The following is a 17,655-nucleotide window of genomic DNA, read 5'->3' as shown; positions in this document are numbered from 1 at the left end:
CAATATTCCACTCCTTGGTTGGTTTTGCTTTCCTTTCGTTCCCTTTCCCTTCTCTCTTGTCATGCTAGCATTGTAGGTTCTGTCTGGGCGCAGTCTGCTGCCGGCCGAGGACGGGCTGTGCAGAGAAATCTGTACTGCTGCATCCGACTGAGCCATGGGGAGGCCTTTTGTTTGCAACTCTGGCTGGTAGCCAAGCCGGGAAATCTGCACTCTTGACCCCTTGATTAGTCAGATGTACATTAGCGGCAGCAAAAAAGAAAAAGGAAAGAAAAGAAAAGAAGAAGCCCAGATAATTTTAAGCTTAATCATGTGGAAAGTTTCACATTTGTTTTAAAAATCAGGTTTAACCTCTAATGAAATTTGGATCCAGATGGTTGACCTTAAGAAAATAAGTGGATCTAGGAGAAGCATTCAACATTTTTGTGTGTGTTTGAAGTGTGAGACTAAAGACATAGATACAGAAAGCTGCTTTTTGCTTAAGATGCTGCTGAGGTTTTCTGGGCTCAGAGCAGAGGCAGTGATTTGAGGCCCCTTCCTTCCGAAAAACCTTCTCCGATCTGGATTAAAATCCAAGCCGCAGAAGAATTCCAGACATACCCTTAATTTGGAATGTAGTTCCTATGCAAATGGATGGAGGTTGTCATTCATCTCCACATTATCTGCTTTCTAAGGATGCATGTTGGAAAAGTAAGCAAATTCTGGTTGATTTGGAAATGGGACCTGAGCTGTTTCATTTTTTTATTTTTTTGGCGGGGGGTATATCTTAGCTCAAGCCAATGCCAATGCCAAGCTAATGCTGGAAGGAGCACACTTACCTCTGCTTTGACTGGACCAGCCATCTGGTTCAGCTCATGCAAAGATGGCAACATTGTTCTTGGACAGCAACATTACAGGCAGCAAGGCGGATGGTATGGTTGAACGTTCCTTGCACAAATACACCTTGCACATAAAAAGCTGATGTATAAGGGAGGCGAGCCTGAAATTCCTGTTTCTAGCACCTAGTTTTCTATGAGCAGGGGGGTTTATCCTTTCAATATGGAGGAGCTTCCAATTATGCAGTCCCACACCTGTGAGGTCCAGTCTCCAAGCTCATCTGGGTCTTCATTTAGTCTAGTACTGGGACGCAGGTGGCACTGTGGGTTAAACCACAGAGCCTAGGGCTTGCTGATCAGAAGGTCGGCAGTTCGAATCCCTGCGACTGGGTAAGCTCCGTTGCTCGGTCCCTGTTCCTGCCCACCTAGAAGTTCAAAAGCATGTCAAAGTGCAAGTACAGGTGGGTAGCCGTGTTGGTCTGCCATAGTCAAAACAAAATCGAAAATTCTTTCTAGTAGCACCTTAGAGACCAACTGAGTTTGTTCCTGGTATGAGCTTTCGTGTGCATGCACACTTCTTCAGATACCAGATACCGTATCTGAAGAAGTGTGCATGCACACGAAAGCTCATACCAGGAACAAACTCAGTTGGTCTCTAAGGTGCTACTAGAAAGAATTTTCGATTTTAAAGTGCAAGTAGTTAATGTTAGAGATTTCAAAGTGCCTACGTACAGAAAGTCAGCTGTCTATCTTTATGCAATTACCAGTTGGCAGAAAGCCAAGATCTGCTCTCTCTCTCCATACCCTTAGCAACGACCTGTGATTGGTCAATGAGTTCCTAAAGAATGAGCTCTGTGTGAGAGCTTGTGGTTGGTTGTTAGTGGTGTACTGAAGGTTGAGAGAGAGAGAGAGAGAGAGAGAGAGGAGATTTTTTGTTTTGTTTCTCTTATTTATAAAGTCTGTACATAGTAACTTATGGATACTAGTTGCTTCAATAAATACTGTATATAGTTATCCAAGTGAGTTTGCTGAGTTCCTGCGTTGTGCTGTCCAGTTAATGCTCAACAGCCAGAAGCTTCCAGAAAACCTGTGGTTAACTCTGCTGTGTCCAGAACTACGTTATATTCCTGACACTAAATCTTAAGAGTTAAATAGGTACCGCTCCGACGGGAAGGTAAACAGCATTTCTGTGCGCTGTTCTGGTTCGCCAGAAGCAGCTTAGTCATGCTGGCCACATGACCTGGAAGCTGTACGCTGGCTCCCTCGGCCAGTAAAGCGAGATGAGCGCCACAACCCCAGAATTGTCCGCAACTCGACCTAATGGTCAGGGGTCTCTTTACCTTTACCTCTCATGCTATTCAGGACACTCCAGTAGATGTCCCAATGAAACTGAACGTTGGAAGATTCAGGACAGATAATATAAAGTAAATATTGTTAAACTATGGAACTCAGTCCCCTAGGAGGCAGTGAGGGTCACCAAAGAGAAATAGGCAAACCCATGGAGGATAAAGCTATCAATGGCTACTACCCATGATACACACTGCCAGCACAGTCGGAGGAAGAAATGCTTCTGAAGAACAGTCGTTGGAAACTGCAGGAGGGGAGAGTGCCCTTGTGCTGACAGCCTGGGTTTGCCACAGGCATTTAGCTGGCCACTGCAGGAACAGGAAGCTGGACTTGATGGGCTATTGACCTGATCTGGCATGTTTAGTCAGAATCTCCTTTCTTGTAACTCAAAGCCATTGGTTCGAGTCCTGCCCTCCAGAGCGGGTGAAAACAAGCATGTTCCCTCTTCCATGTGACAGCCCTTGAGACATTTAAAGATGGCTGTCATCTCTCCTCTCAGTCTCCTCTTTTCCAGGCTAAACATACACATCTCCTTCAAGCGCTCCTGTTGTTTAATTTGAGCACTTTGGAAAGGATGGAGAAGGGTCTTGTTTGTAGAGCCTCTGCTTTGCATGCAGAAGATTTCATGTCCAATCTCCAGCATCCAGGAAACCCTGGAGATCTGCTGCCACTGAGCTGGCCTAGCTGGGTATAAGGCAGCTTCCTATGTTCCTGTGATGGTTCAGTGTTTGTGGAGGTTGCCCCTAGCCTGATACGTATATCCACAGTCTTGAGGGAATGGGATGTTAGAGCCCAGGAAGACACAAGACGCTGAGCAGACTGTGAAGTTTAGATCTCTTTATTCTACTCAAGGCTCCAGTACTTTGGCCACCTCATGAGAAGAGAAGACTCCCTGGAAAAGACCCTGATGTTGGGAAAGATGGAGGGCACAAGGAGAAGGGGATGACAGAGGATGAGATGGTTGGACAGTGTTCTCGAAGCTACTAACATGAGTTTGGCCAAACTGCGGGAGGCATTGAAAGATAGGGGTGCCTGGCGTGCTCTGGCCCATGGGGTCACGAAGAGTCGGACACGACTGAACGACTGAACAACAAATTGTCTCAACAGCTAAACCTTCCAACAGCCCCCTGTTGCTCTACATCAAAGCAGAGCCAGGCAGCAGCAAGCAAACAAGACATTACTGGAAACACATAGTTGCGTCTGAAAATGGCAGCTATGTAGGTCCCTCTTCCACTTATAACATCTCAAGCAACTCAGCTCTGATATCATGAAACTTCATGGTGTCCACGCCCCATCATCAGCCAATGATGTCATTTGAGAAACACACATATTTTAGAATTACAACTTTAAGAACTTGAGCTTGCTTTTTCCTCCTCCCTTCCATTCCCCTTTTCCTCACGTGCCATGAGGGTTTTTTTTTATTGTCAACCCGAGGATGGGACTATATACACCAATTTTGTGTGTGTGTGTAAAGCTCCCTTTAGCCCTTCGGGCTAAAGGGCAGAGCACCAATGCTATAAATAAATAAAATTAATTAAATAAATAAATAAAATATTTAAAATCACTAGGGTGTCAGTTGCAAGGGGTATGCTGAATGGACATTTAATTAGGCAAAGGATGAAGGAAGGAAGAAGAAACACAGTTGCCATTTTGCAGTGATTTCCATACGACACCTTCATTTCTGGGGCAATGAAATTAATGGCTCCCCACAACTCCTTAAATTAACAAAGGAAAACATGGAAATTGGGGGAGGGGGAGAGGAGGAGCTGAAATTCCCCACCTGCAGGAGGCCAACCGTACGTCCTGTCAAGTTTGCGATTCGGCCCTGTGATGTGCCATGAAATGTGGGCCAGGGGGATTTGACAACCTCCCCCCCCCCAACTCTTCCTCTGCCTCTTTTAAAAAGTGGCTTTGAGGGGGGGAATTTAGCGACGAGAAGCAGCGAGCGCCGAAACCAAGTGAGCCTGAAACAAGGGAATAACAAGAAAACAGAGAGCCCAGCACGCGTCCGTTGCCTGGGGCAAGCTACAGCTGATGGATAAAGTGACAGACGAAAGCCTCTCCTCATTTCCATTTTAATCTCTGCCGACTAATTGTCATCAATATCATCAGGGTCAGCGGACCAGTAGTGCGGCTCCTGCAACCTTCACGAGGAGCAGAAGCTCTCTGCCTGCTCAGCCTCCCCTGAGAGTTTGCCCGCTGGTCCAGGATGGCTCAGGTTGAGGGAGGGAGGGATGCAATGGCTGTCTGCGAGGGGCGAGGGCACTCGGCGATGGGCCTGGCTGCCGTTTCTGCACTCTGTTTACCGCTTCCGCCTGCCTTGTTTTGCAGACCCGCTCGCCACCCGCTTCCTGGGAGAGAGGAAGCTGCCTTGTACTGAGTCACAGCATTGTTGGCACCCGGCTGTCTCGAGAGACAATGGAGTGTGCCTCCAGGGGTGAAGTGAAACCTCTGCGTTAGCAGCACCTAAGTGACCTCCCTGGGGCGCAAACCTGGGCAGTGTGTATGGAGGTCCTGGGCTGCCCCGGACGACAAGACCCACCCCCACCCCAGCCTCGCTGATGTGGTCCAAAGGAAAGCAGAGCAAGACTTGGCTGCAGGAGTAGCCGGGAGGAGGCGTACAAGGTGCCACCCAACCATCTTAGGGACTCCCCTTTGAATTTGCGTAGGGTCTACTCCTTAGCCTATTCTTCTCATGAAGATATCCTGCAAGGCAGTGGGGGTTTAAGACCAGAGTTTTCCTTCTAGATGGGCTACCTTCCCAGGTTGATGAGCTCCATCTTCCCTTTACTCCTCTCTGCAGCACATGCAGAAACTGCCAGTGTGGCGTAGTGGTTAAGAGCGGTAGTCTCGTAATCTGGGGAACCGGGTTCGCGTCTCCACTCCTCCACATGCAGCTGCTGGGTGACCTTGGGCTAGTCACACTTCTCTGAAGTCTCTCAGCCCCACTCACCTCACAGAGTGTTTGTTGTGGGGGAGGAAGGGAAAGGAGAATGTTAGCCGCTTTGAGACTCCTTCGGGTAGTGATAAAGCGGGATATCAAATCCAAACTCTTCTTCTTCTTTATGTCAATCCACCAGACCTTGTCTTTGCATGCAGGGGATAGACAAGCCCCTAACTCACGGAGGGTTGAAGACCCATCAGCAACCCTCACCTGGTTTAGCTAGCCAGTCAAAACCGTTTTCTGAGGTGTGGCTGCTGTCTCAGAACCAGAGATTTCTGGTGTTGGAAGGGACCCCAAGACTTATCTGTTCCAACCTCCTGCAACGCAGCAATGAATATGCAGCTGCCCCATATGGCAATTGAACCCGCAACCTTGGCATTGTTGGCACTAGGCTCTAACCAAATGAACTGTTTCATGCTAGCAACTTCTAGGAGCCACAGGTGAGAACTGAGTGCAGTTTGTCCCAAGGTGGACAAACTACCACAGAAGGAGCACAACATGTGTCGTCGTCCCCCGCCAGAGGTACTACCCCTCTTCTAACACCTCAGAACATTGCTCCATATAGTTCAGTATTGTCCACACTGAGTGGCAGGGACTCTTCAGGTTTTGGCGCAGGGGACATTACCCAGTCCTAAACTTGAGTTGTTGAGATATTTGAACCCGGAGCCTTTTGCATACAAAGAAGATGCTCTGCCCCTGAGCTACAACCCTATTGTAGGGACTGGAGAAGGAAAAGAAATTAACAGGGGGAGGGGTGGCATTAGAGAGGTGTTTACAGTTACGGATGGGATGGCAACCGCACTTCCCGAAAAAACGAGCAAACCGAAATACAGGGCCCCCCCTTTGAAATCCACCCTTTTCCGAAGTTTGCAATGCCATTACCCAGCAAATGTGTTGAAATCAGCCTGAGCCAGTGTTAAGTGTGCTTAGTTATGTGAGTATTAATGAAAGTAGTGTACAAAACCCTAAAACGTGTACATTCAAGGGGTAAAATTGCACATAGTGATGTGTGTTTTTGGAGAGATTTGCACTCAAATGCTGATGAGTTTTCCTGAGGATTTTCTTCTTCTTTTTCTTCTTCTTTAAATCAAGAAACTCTTATGGAAACATGGAAGACTTCATTTAAGGTACAGAGAGACATTGGAACGGGTGGATTCACCCAGCCCTGGCAGGGAGCTGCTAATCGAGCAGGGACCTCGATTGCGTGGAGGAATTTAATTGGGCTCAAGAACAACAACAAGTTGAAAGGCCTTCCTTGCACATGCAAGATTGTTGCTGTTAGGGCTTCTGTTCACGTTCTTGCTCACATCCATACTAGGAGCCTTCGCGTGTTCAGACGCATGCCTGGACTTGCCACTGTGAGCAAATGACCTGCAGCCTTGGCAGTTGACTTCTTCCAGAGAGCACAGCTTCTTCCTTATGTCAGAATGTCCTGAAACTGTGGGAACAGAAGGAATAATCCCTATTAGCCAATACTAGGCTCCGGATGAAGGAGGACCAGTCAGACCTTGAAACTAGCTTCTTGAAGAGCTATAGGCCAGGCCAGAGTCTGTGACAAAAGTACCCAATCCAGCCTTATGCTATCATCTGAGCATCCAGGAGACTCATGTTCAATCAATCAATCAATCAATCAATCAATTTATTTGTATGCAGCCTTTCCAAAATTAAAACCAGGCTCTAGGCAGATTACAACATATTAAAAATTACAGTCGTACCTTGGAAGTCGAACAAAATCCATTCTGGAAGTCCATTCGACTTCCAAAACATTTGAAAACCAAAGCGCAGCTTTCATTCGGCTGCAGGAAGCTCCTGCAGCCAATCGGAAGCCACGGGAACCCCGTGGGATGTTTGGCTTCCAAAAACAGCTCGCAAACTGGAACACTCACTTCTGGGTTTGGGACATTTGGGAGCCAAAACATTTGAGAACTAAGCTGTTCGAAAACCAATGTACGACTGTGTTGGTGCTGACTTTTAAAGCCCTAAATGGCCTCGGCCCAGTATACCTGAAGGAGTGTCTCCACCCCCATCGTTCAGCCCGGACACTGAGGTCCAGTGCCGAGGGCCTTCTGGTGGTTCCCCTCCCTGCGAGTAGCAAAGCTACAGGGAACCAGGCAGAGGGCCTTCTCGGTAGTGGCGCCCGCCCTGTGGAACGCCCATCAGATGTCAAAGAAATAAGCAACTATCAGGCATTTATAAAACATCTGAAGGCAGCCCTGTTTAGGGAAGTTTTTAATGCGTGACATTTTAATGTATTTTAATCTTTGTTGGAAGCTGCCCAGAGTGGCTGGGGAAACCCAGCCGGATGGGTGGAGTACAACTATATTATTATTATTGTTATTATTATTATTATTATACGTAATTACAAAGACAACAAAAGTAGTTTTAAATATGAAAGTACACAAACAAGCTGAATGATTGCCACATACATCATAGGAATATCTAAAATAAGCATATAATAATAATAATAATAATGGCAACAAACCTAGCCCTTCCTCATCCCAGTGCTGTGGTGCTGCCCTACTACCAACTCCGATTTGGGATTGGAAATGGTTTGGTCAAGCAGTCAGTGTTGTCAAAGGACCTGTTGCTCATGCACACTCTTCTCTTAGATGCTATACAGGTGTCTCGTTGCACTTCAGAATGCGAGGAAAAGGAACAAATGGTGGATAATGCTGCATAATTGAAAATATAAAACCCACTATCTACCCTTCCATCTCTGATCCAGAGTCAAGAGGAATTATATCAGCACCAGGAGCTGCAGATGGGGTTAAGCCAGGGGTAAGGTTACCTAACTCGATTATTTTACTGGGTAGCGCTCTCACCTCTCGTGGAAAGCCATTGAAGAGCAGGTGACGTGAGCTGAAATCTCTCCTCAGCGCAACCACCTGGGTCTGGGCCAGCCACTGCCTCTCCCTGTCAGGCTACCCCACCTCACATGGTTGGGCTTTGCGGGTAAAATGAGGTAAGTGAAATACAGTGGTACCTCAGTTTACGAACTTAATATGTTCTGGAAGTCCGTTCTTAAACCAAAACCGTTCTTAAACCGAGGCGCACTTTCCCTAATGAGGCCCCCTGCCACTAGTGCCCTTTCACCGTTCAGGTTCCGTTCTTAGACCGAGGTAAAGTTCTCAAACCGGGATACTATTTCCGGTTTTGTGGAGTTTGTAAACCGAATTGTTCTTAAACAGGACTGTTCTTAAACCGAGGTGCCGCTGTATAGAGTGCCCTGAGGCCCTTGGAGAAGAGACTGTGCGATATTTTTTGTGTGAGAGAGAGAGAGAGGGAGGGAGGGAGGGAGAAAGGGTTAAGTTGTGCTCTCTTTTGCACACTTCCCCATTCCTGCTTTAATATTGCATTAACGGATCTGCAGCTTTTTTGGGGGGGGGTGGATTTGAATATTTTGCTTTTAGTAAAAAATGAAATGAAAGGAATCTGGTGCGGGTAGGGTGGGCGGTTTGGAGAGTAGCGGAGATTGCAGCATGTTAAGTAAAAAGTGCTACTTGGGGAAACTTGCAACAAGCAGTTTATAATGAAAATGCTTCTTCAAGCAGAACTGTAGCATTGCAGCTGCAAAGCCATATAATACAATAAACTATCCTATTAAATCTAAAGAGTTTGATTTAATAAGACAGGGCTTGTATATCAAATAAATGCCAAGCGATTATTAAGAATCGTTTTATGCCGAGGATTAACAACTATTTCATGTGCTTGTTGCCACCTTATTACACCTGAATAAAAAATGCACATGAAGCAAGCGGGGTGGAGAGGGCGGGGGGCGTGGATGCCCAAACATGTGGATGTTACGAATGATCCGTTAAAAGCCGCAAGCGTCTTTATAGCGATCCTTCCAAATATTGCATTAGAAAGGGAGCGAGGGACAAAGGGAATTGGGCAGCTTGCGTAATTGAAGCACGAATCTTTCCTCAAAACACAGTCTCAACAGATTGTGGCAGGAAGCGAAGAACAATAGTCCACAAAAAAAATCCCCCGCACCTTGCTAACTCTTTGATGAATTCGCCTGCTTCGGGTTTGGGGATGATTCATAAAGTCTGTCACACATCAGGAGGGGCGGGCAAACAAAGCTGTAGCAAGGAGGCGGTTGGATGCTGGTGTCAATACACCTCGGCCTCAAAGAGGAATTGTATCACCAAAAAAAGAGGGCAAAAGAGGGTGCTTATTTGCATAACATTTGCATATGCTGGTGATGTAATGCTGATGGTGCCTATTTGAGGCATATGATGTGGGCATGTCCTAGGGTTTCTTCTTGGTGGTCAGAAATAGTCATTCGCCATTAACTGTGTTTGGGGGAAAAAAACCTTGGTATTTGCAGATGTTAATGCAGTGTTAAATTTTATTCTTGTGGTGTGGGGACAAACAGATGGGCCATGGAAGTGGCTCCCATGAGCCCGTCTGAGTTGCAAAGAGACTTATACCACAGGGCTGCAAGGATAAAGACCCATCATCCATTACTCAATGGTCTGAAGCTCTTACTGCCATTTCCATATTTGAATATCAATCTTATAACCATCACTCTTATTTCATTATCTGTTTGGACACTCTGTCTGTCTGTCTGTCTGTCTGTCTGTCTGTCTGTCTGTCTGTCTGTCTATCTATCTATCTATCTATCTATCTATCTATCTATCTATCTATCTATCTGTTGAGTTGTGGGAAAGAGGGACGGAGAACACAGCTCTTTTAGATCAACAGCTCTTTATTACAGCAGTTAGAACTGCTCCTTGTTCCACTGACAACAGCTTAGCTGGCTGCTTTATATAATACTAAGTAACTTGTAACAGTAACCAATTCCAACTAACTAACCAATCAGAGAATGACAGTTTTCAATCCTTCATTTGCATATTGGTGGCCTGAGTGAGAACTGCAGCCAATCTTAATACATAACACTATCTATCTGTCTATCTATCTATCTATCTATCTATCTATCTATCTATCTATCTATCTATCCATCCATTAAAGATAATGGGCTTAGGCTCCCTCCTTACAAGGAGAGAGCAGAAAAAATGGTTCTATTCTGTAAAGCAGGGGTGGCTAATTGAATCTGACCAAAAGGTTGGCCCTGTGGACCAGTTCTGAGCCACCCACATGCCAACCAGCTGGCACTCTCATGACAAGAGGCAACAACTTCAAAGGGGTTTACTGGAAGTGCAAATCAGAGTTGTTGGCCAAGGTCTTGCTTGCAGGCTTCCCATGGGCATCTGGTTAGCCATTATGAGAAGAAGATGCTGGACTGATGGAGCATTGGCCTGATCCAGCAGGCTCTTTCGATGTTCAGAATGGAACCATTCCACTTTGCTAAAACGTCAGGGTTGCCAAAGTGTCCTAACTAACCGTGGGTGCAATCCAGGCTACATTAAGCACTTTCCAGGTCCGTTGTCTCCGGCGGTAGTCTGTGGAACATATGCCACAATCTTGTGCATGCTCCCTCGATGGTAAGACTTCCTGACTGCACGAGGACATTTACTCCCAAGTAAATGAATTGAGGACTGCAGTGCCGTTGCTTTAAGCCACCAGCCATTCTTGAATTGACCCTCCTTCCGCCTTCAGCTTCCAAATTCTTCGCTGTGCCATGTTGTTCCATCAAATGTTCCTAAGGTCGTTTGAGGCAAGAACGTACATATATGAATTGCAGCTGTGCTGAAAAAATAAATAAAAATAAGTCCCCAACAGAAATTAACCTTAAACTCTATTTCTGGCCTGCAAGAGGTGGAAGAAATCTTGCAAGCAGCAAGCAAAAAATGTGGGGTTGACAAATGAGTCCATTTACAGTCCAGATTTCGGACACCTTGTCCTTAGTCACCAATGACATCCAATTTGTCCCTTCTCTCTCTCTCTCTCTCTCTCTCTCTCTCTCTCTCTCTCTCTCTCTCACACACACACACACACACACACACCCTAGCCCTTTGTATTTTGGTTACCTTAGGCCTGGGGTTAAGACTTGTGGCTGTCCCTCGTAAAATCTGATCCCCTATCTGTTTCCGGAAGCTTCCTATTCAGAAGAAAAACAATACAAAATTATTGTTACTATTTTTTAAAAAAAGCAAAACAGAAATGACCCTGAATTTAGGAATGAGCTGCCATGCATTTTGTGTGAAATATTAGCCGCTTGGAGAAAGAGAGAGAGAGAGAGAGAGAGAGAGAGAGAGAGAGAGAGAGAGAGAGAGAGAGAGTTTGGAAAGGGAGACAGGAAGAGAAAAAGCAGCAAAGGGCTATAAAAAGCAAATGAACACACACACACACAACTCTCTCTCTCTCACAAAACCACTGCTTTTTACCGGCCACTGAACTATCTCTGTGGTGTATACACTATACAGGGACATCTGTCAGTGTTAATCAATACATGGTGTGTTAGTCATGGATGATAAATTTGAAAGGGATTATAACAGTAAACAGTGATCAATAGAGACTTTGCTGGAGGAGACAGGAGGAAGAAACTACGTTAAAAATGTTACAAGGTTAATAAAATAGGGTGGTCAGTCTTAAAGAAAAAAACTCCAGCGAGACCCACTTATTTCTCCCTCCCTCCTCCAATCTTGCGGGGGGGTTGGGGGATGAGAAAGGAGGCGAAGGGCGTCAGGAGGAGAAAGGTGTGGGGCGAGGGAAGCAAAAAAGAGAGAGGAATAAATGGAAAGCTAAACACACACACACACACACAGCAATTTTCACAAGGCAATTGCTACTAAAATGGCACATTATTAATTTAGAGCATATTTGCTGATCCCTCTGTTTGGAAGTCAGGTTCTCCATTAGCACTGAGTGGGAGATGCTTTGCTGGCTATGAGCTTGCATCTCTGAAGCCCCAGAGAATCACAGTTGCCTCTCCCCACGCCGCCCCCTTTTGTTTTCTTAATACGCTTTCCCCTTCTTCGCCTACCCCTGACTTCACCACGGACCCGCGATGGATCACGACGTTCGCAAACGGTGTCACGCTTCCCGGCAAAGACATTTATCCAGGGATTTCAAGGGGTGAATATATATATATATATATATATATATATATATATATAGCAACAACATTCCCTCCCCCTTAAATTCAGAGAGTTCCCACTGTTCACCTATAGATGACTAGAACGATCTGTCTTGTCACCAAGGGTCGTAACAAGAGGTTACTGCTGGCATATACCTTGGGCTTAGATGCTGACGTTTGCAGGCAAATTCCTTTAAAAAAATTCTATCTATCTGTCTATCTATCTATCTATCTATCTATCTATCATCTATCTATCCTGCCATATCAAGAAAGAATTTATCCAATCCCTCTAGAACCTCGTTGGATCTGTTTCCAAGATCTCTTTGAAGCTACAACTCAGGATTATATATATATATATATATATATATATATATATATATATATATATATCCTGCTGACCTTTTTGTGTCCTTTCTGCCACACTGTATAAACCATAAGCAGATATATGAAGGCAATTTTTAGTGGTGCCACTTGTATCTGAGTGATTGCACACACTTTACGTCGCTGGCCTGCCAACCTCCCAACCTTTTTGAAGATCTCTATTTCTCTTCAAGGAACTGCAACAGAGGTGAAAGGAAGTTTAACTGCTTCAAGGCTCTGATGGACACAAAGCCCTCGGTTGGGCTGGAGGAGTGTGTGTGTATGTGTGTGTGTGGAGAGAGAGATGGGAAGAGGAGGCAAGACAAAGGGCTAGGACGCCCAACAAAAGTGCAGGAACAGCTGCCAACAATTTTGATGATGGTGAGCCAGGGCGCAAGAATATACCTACTGACAGGGCCGGCCCACCCATGAGGCAAGGTGAGGTAATAGCCTCAGGTGGCAGAATTCATTGAGGCAGATGTAGATCTTCCTTATTCCCCGGTGAAGAGGGAGGTGACATTTTGAGATCCTCTGCAAGTGCCAAAATATCTTGGGCCAGCCTACTGGACCAGCCTACTGAAGCCTCCCCCCTTTTTTTGCATGGACAGGTGGAGTCCCCCAAACCCCAGGTGACCCCTGAGCGGAATAATGACACAAGACAAAGTGTTATGGAATTAAAATTGGTCACAGCTTTATTATGATTCAGATGTAGGGAGACCTTGGCTCAGGCATTGGGCGTTTATCCTTCCCAGCCTCCCAGCCGGGGATCTGGGAAACGTCAGGGTTATCCAGAATGTGTGGGGATTGGGCTAGTTCTGGAGAACATATGTTCAAGCAGAGAGCCCATCCCACATTTGCCGCCACTGGTGGGGTGGAGCAATGACAACCTCTCAGCGTATGGCCAAAGCCTCCCCCAATACCCCTTTAATGGGGAACCCTGTTATTGCCACCACACTGGGGACGTGGAGTCACTGCCCCACGCCCCCCCCCATTTAGGAAGATGACTAAAGGATTCCGCCCAAGGCCTGAAACCGCCAAAGTTGTGATGAATTGCTACGGGAAAGGCGAAACCTGCGAATGCAGGGAAATTCCTTTCCGGCCCTTCAACAGCGGCCTTGACATAGCAGCGCCTGTGTACCTGTGGAGAAGAGGTTAACATGCAAAATAAGCGTTATTTGAGGTAGTGGAGGATGGGAGAAGCTCTGGAGCCAACTGCTGCTTCCCAGGTAAGCTACACCCTCTATTGTGTGGGCTGGGTAGTCCCTCCCCTTACCTGGCCAATCCCTTAGCAACACCTCCCCCAGGCGGGATTGGACGGTTAACTGGGGTAGGCGGAGACCCCAGGTATACCTTCTGGGGGAGGGCGCAGCCAGCCGAACTTCCAGGTGTCACCCAGGAGTTCAGGGGGCTGCACGCAACCACGCAAACGTCGCCCCCCCATTTGATGTGGGGAGCGGTCATTTTGGTGGGGTGGCTTTACAGCAAGGTTGTTTTGAATTGGGTTTATTATGTCTTCAGTTCTGCAGCAAATGCAGTGAGCTCCAGGGAGTATCTTTTTAAAAAAACAAAAGTTCCCCAAGAAGAACACAGAAGGCCCGCTGTGAAAAGTATTGATCCCAGGAAATTGGCAGTTGTGTGTGATGTACACATACGCAGCGCTCATACAATCCATGAGAGATATTGCTTGGTTTCTCTCGTACCAAAAAGAAAAGAAAAGAAAAAAGAAATTTCATGTATTTGGGGAAAGTGGACATAAAATAGGCACTGCTTATTTATTAGCATTTACAAACCACTTTAATGTTCTTTCTTTTTTTCTTTTTAAAGCCCTAAGTGGCATATGAGTTGTTCCTTTTCAACGCGTACAAAATGCATTATATTATGGGAAATCATTTGCAAAAATTTGTATATCTGGAGAAAAGCACCTTAAATACCGATGAGTTTCCACAAGGACTTAAAAAATATGTTGTCAAACTGACACGAAGATGTGGTGAACTGAACGGAGGATCAGGTAAAAGAAATGAGAAAAACTGAACCTGACAGATCTGCCCATTCCTGCTCTTCAGTATGGAAAAGGCTCCCTCAATGCAGAGTATGCATGGTCCCTCAATGCTACATAAGCATTAAGTGGACCAATAACAGGGTCGTATTTTGGGCTGTGTGAGTGGTGGAAACACACTGGGCACTGAGCCGAGGGGGACGCCTTCTCAAAGCCTGCTAAGTGTGGTTCCAGGTTTTTGGAAGCAGGTGTGATGCTCTGACAGAGTTCTAGAATCTTCCATCCACCTTCCCAAAGCATAATAATAATAATAATAATAATAATAATAATAATTTAATTATTTATACCCCACTCACTCTGGGCGGCTTACAGCATACCTAAAAACATAATAAGGACATCAAACATTAAAAATCTCCCAATGCAGGGCTGCCTTCAGGTGTCTTCCAAAAGTCGTGTAATTCTTTATCTCCTTGAAATATGGGCGTTCCACAGGGAGGGTGCCACTACCGAGAAGGCCCTCTGCCTGCTTCCCTGTAACTTCGCTTCTCACAGTGAGGGAACCAGCAGCAGACCCTCGGAGGAGGACCTCGGTGTCCAGGCTGAACAATGGGGGTGAAGACACTCCTTCAGGTATACAGGGCTGAGGCCGTTTAGAGCTTTAAAGGTCAGCACCAGCACTTTGAATTGTACTTGGAAATGTACTGGGAACCAATGAAGATCCTTTCGGACCGGTGTTATATGGTACTGACAGCCACTCCCAAGTCACCAATCTAGCTGCCACATTTAGTTGTTAATTTCTGAAGATAGCCCCACGTAGAGCGCATTGCAGTAGTCCAAGCAGGAGATAACCAGGGCATGCACCACTCTGGTGAGACAGTCTGTGGGGAGGGAGGGTCTCAGCCTGTGTACCAGATGGAGCTGGTAGACACAGCATTGACCTGTGCCTCCATGGACAGCTGTGAGTCCAAAATGACTCCCAGGCTGTGCACTTGGTCCTATGCACCTGGTAAGTGCATTCCCAGCTTCGGAAAGGAGGTAGGAGGGCTCTGGTTTCCTGCCAGAGCCTCATGCCTCCTTCCCAAAACCCAGTGACTCACACTGGGTGCCATATTGCCCACTGCCACTGCCAACAAGATATTGTGACACTTGAGCCTGTAAACCAAGTTCTCACTCTTTGCCTAATTTGCATGTTTAGGCCATTATGACATCATCAGTTGGTATGTGTTAAGAAGGTGTGTCCTCCAGAAGTTGCAGGAGTACATATCCCATCATCACTCACTAATGGCTATGCCGGCACGGGTTGATCAGTGCGCAATCTGAATGCAATAAACATGAATACATACGTGTTATGATAAACATGTAACTTAATATAAGCCCCCCAAATGTCCCGAGAAACGTCCACACAAAAGTTATGGCTATATGAAATGTGTTCAGACTTGTTTGTGTGTGATTTTTGCCCAATAGGCACACTTTTGCAAAGCAATTTCCCCAGCTACCGTATTGGCTTGAATATAAGCCACACCCAAATATAAGCCGCATCTTTAAAATTCAAAGGGGGGGAGAGAAAAAAAAAAGACAACACCCGAATATAAGCCGCTCCCTTAAAACTCCACAGCCACTCATACCCGTTCCATTTTAACATATGTCTGTTTCAGCAGCGATATAGTAAAAGCCCATTTTTGTAAGTTTGTGAATTTAAGCCATGCTTTAACTTTTCACGGTTGGAATTTGGGGGGAAAGTGAGGCCAGTACAGTATAACACACGCTCATATGCTATTTTCACTTATCTCTAGGCACACTTTACTCCAAAATATGCATTTTCATACACATTCCTTGCCCTGAGAACCGCATTGCAAAATTCGCAGGAGTGCAAATTTCAAAGGGTGGCTGTTTTTTTTCCCCAATCTGCCAATCGTTTAGGGAAGTGCAAGTTTCGGCCCAACGTAAACGGGATCAAATTTCTTCCCTGCCCACCTCCGAGTTAAAGTATCTGGCAGCGAGGAAAGCCTCAGCTGCTAAGAGTTCTGACTCTTGCACTCTTCTGAAAAGCACGTAGGCCGAACCAGGGGGAAAAAAATGGCGGCAGGAAATCAGTTGTAGAAGGAAAGTGTTGCCAGCCTGTTGAGAACAGGAAAGGGAAGTTGGGGCTAGTGCCTGCCCACTCACCTGACATTCAGCTGCAGCCCATCAGTGTGGCCACAATTCTATAGGCATCCCTACCACTGTCGGGCATCTTGCTGGCGGTGAACAATTTTCGCGGTTCACAATTTTCGTGGTTCACAGCCATTCAGATAGGTTTCAGTGGTGGCGAGAGGAACTTTTGTTCCTTTTTTCCCCCTGAGGCAAAAGAGCTCATAATGATCCTGGTTTCCTCCCCCCCTTCCAAAGGTATGACATTTAAATTTAGTTCTTTTCAGATGTCACCCTGTTAAGCTATTGTTTTACAACAAGAGTAAAAAGTGGCGGGTTCAGCCTTTCGCGGTTTCAAACAGTTCCTGGTTTGAACCGTTGTTTTTGTTCCCTCGGGGAATATGCTATTTGTCCCCTCCATTTCTTTTCTTCTTCTTTTAGTTTTATTCTTCCAACCCCCCCTTCTTTTCTTTTTTTTACCTCAGAGGTAGCAATCCCACTGCTATTAGCAAGATGTCTATTATAGTGTCATTTAAAAAGCTATAGTCAGAGCATGGAATGACTCACATCATGGAGGAGTTAATAATTCACTGTAATAAAAGTATAAAGTTTTATGATAAACCACTCTCAGGGGAGTTAAATATAATCCTTAGCGGGTCACACACTGACTACAAAGCTTACATTTGTAATGGTAATTCGAATTTACTACATCACCTTTCGCTTTTAAGCGTTTGTGTGTCATTAGACCTTATAAATTGATTTATATGTTCAACTCCAGTATAATTCCACATAAAGGTACAATAAATTTTATGGCTTGGAGATATAGCATCTAAAACATTTTTTTGGGGTGGAGGGGGGAGAAATAATTTTATTAAACCAACTTAAACAGCGGTGACGTACATAGGCAAAGATCCCACAACCCATAATAAGTCAAGTCCAACGGCTGTGGGCTTGGTAGGTTCATTTGAGTCAACACAGAATCCCTCATCAAACCAACTTGCTTCATGGACATCTCCTCTTGGTCCATTTTATTTTTCAGTTTTGCTTCTCGCTAAGTCCTCTGATCCCACCTTGCCTGCTCCGC

This window comes from Lacerta agilis, chromosome 3 (genome assembly GCF_009819535.1).
Source record: "Lacerta agilis isolate rLacAgi1 chromosome 3, rLacAgi1.pri, whole genome shotgun sequence".
In the NCBI taxonomy this organism is placed as follows: domain Eukaryota; kingdom Metazoa; phylum Chordata; class Lepidosauria; order Squamata; family Lacertidae; genus Lacerta; species Lacerta agilis.
Note: the sequence above shows the minus strand (reverse complement) of the source record.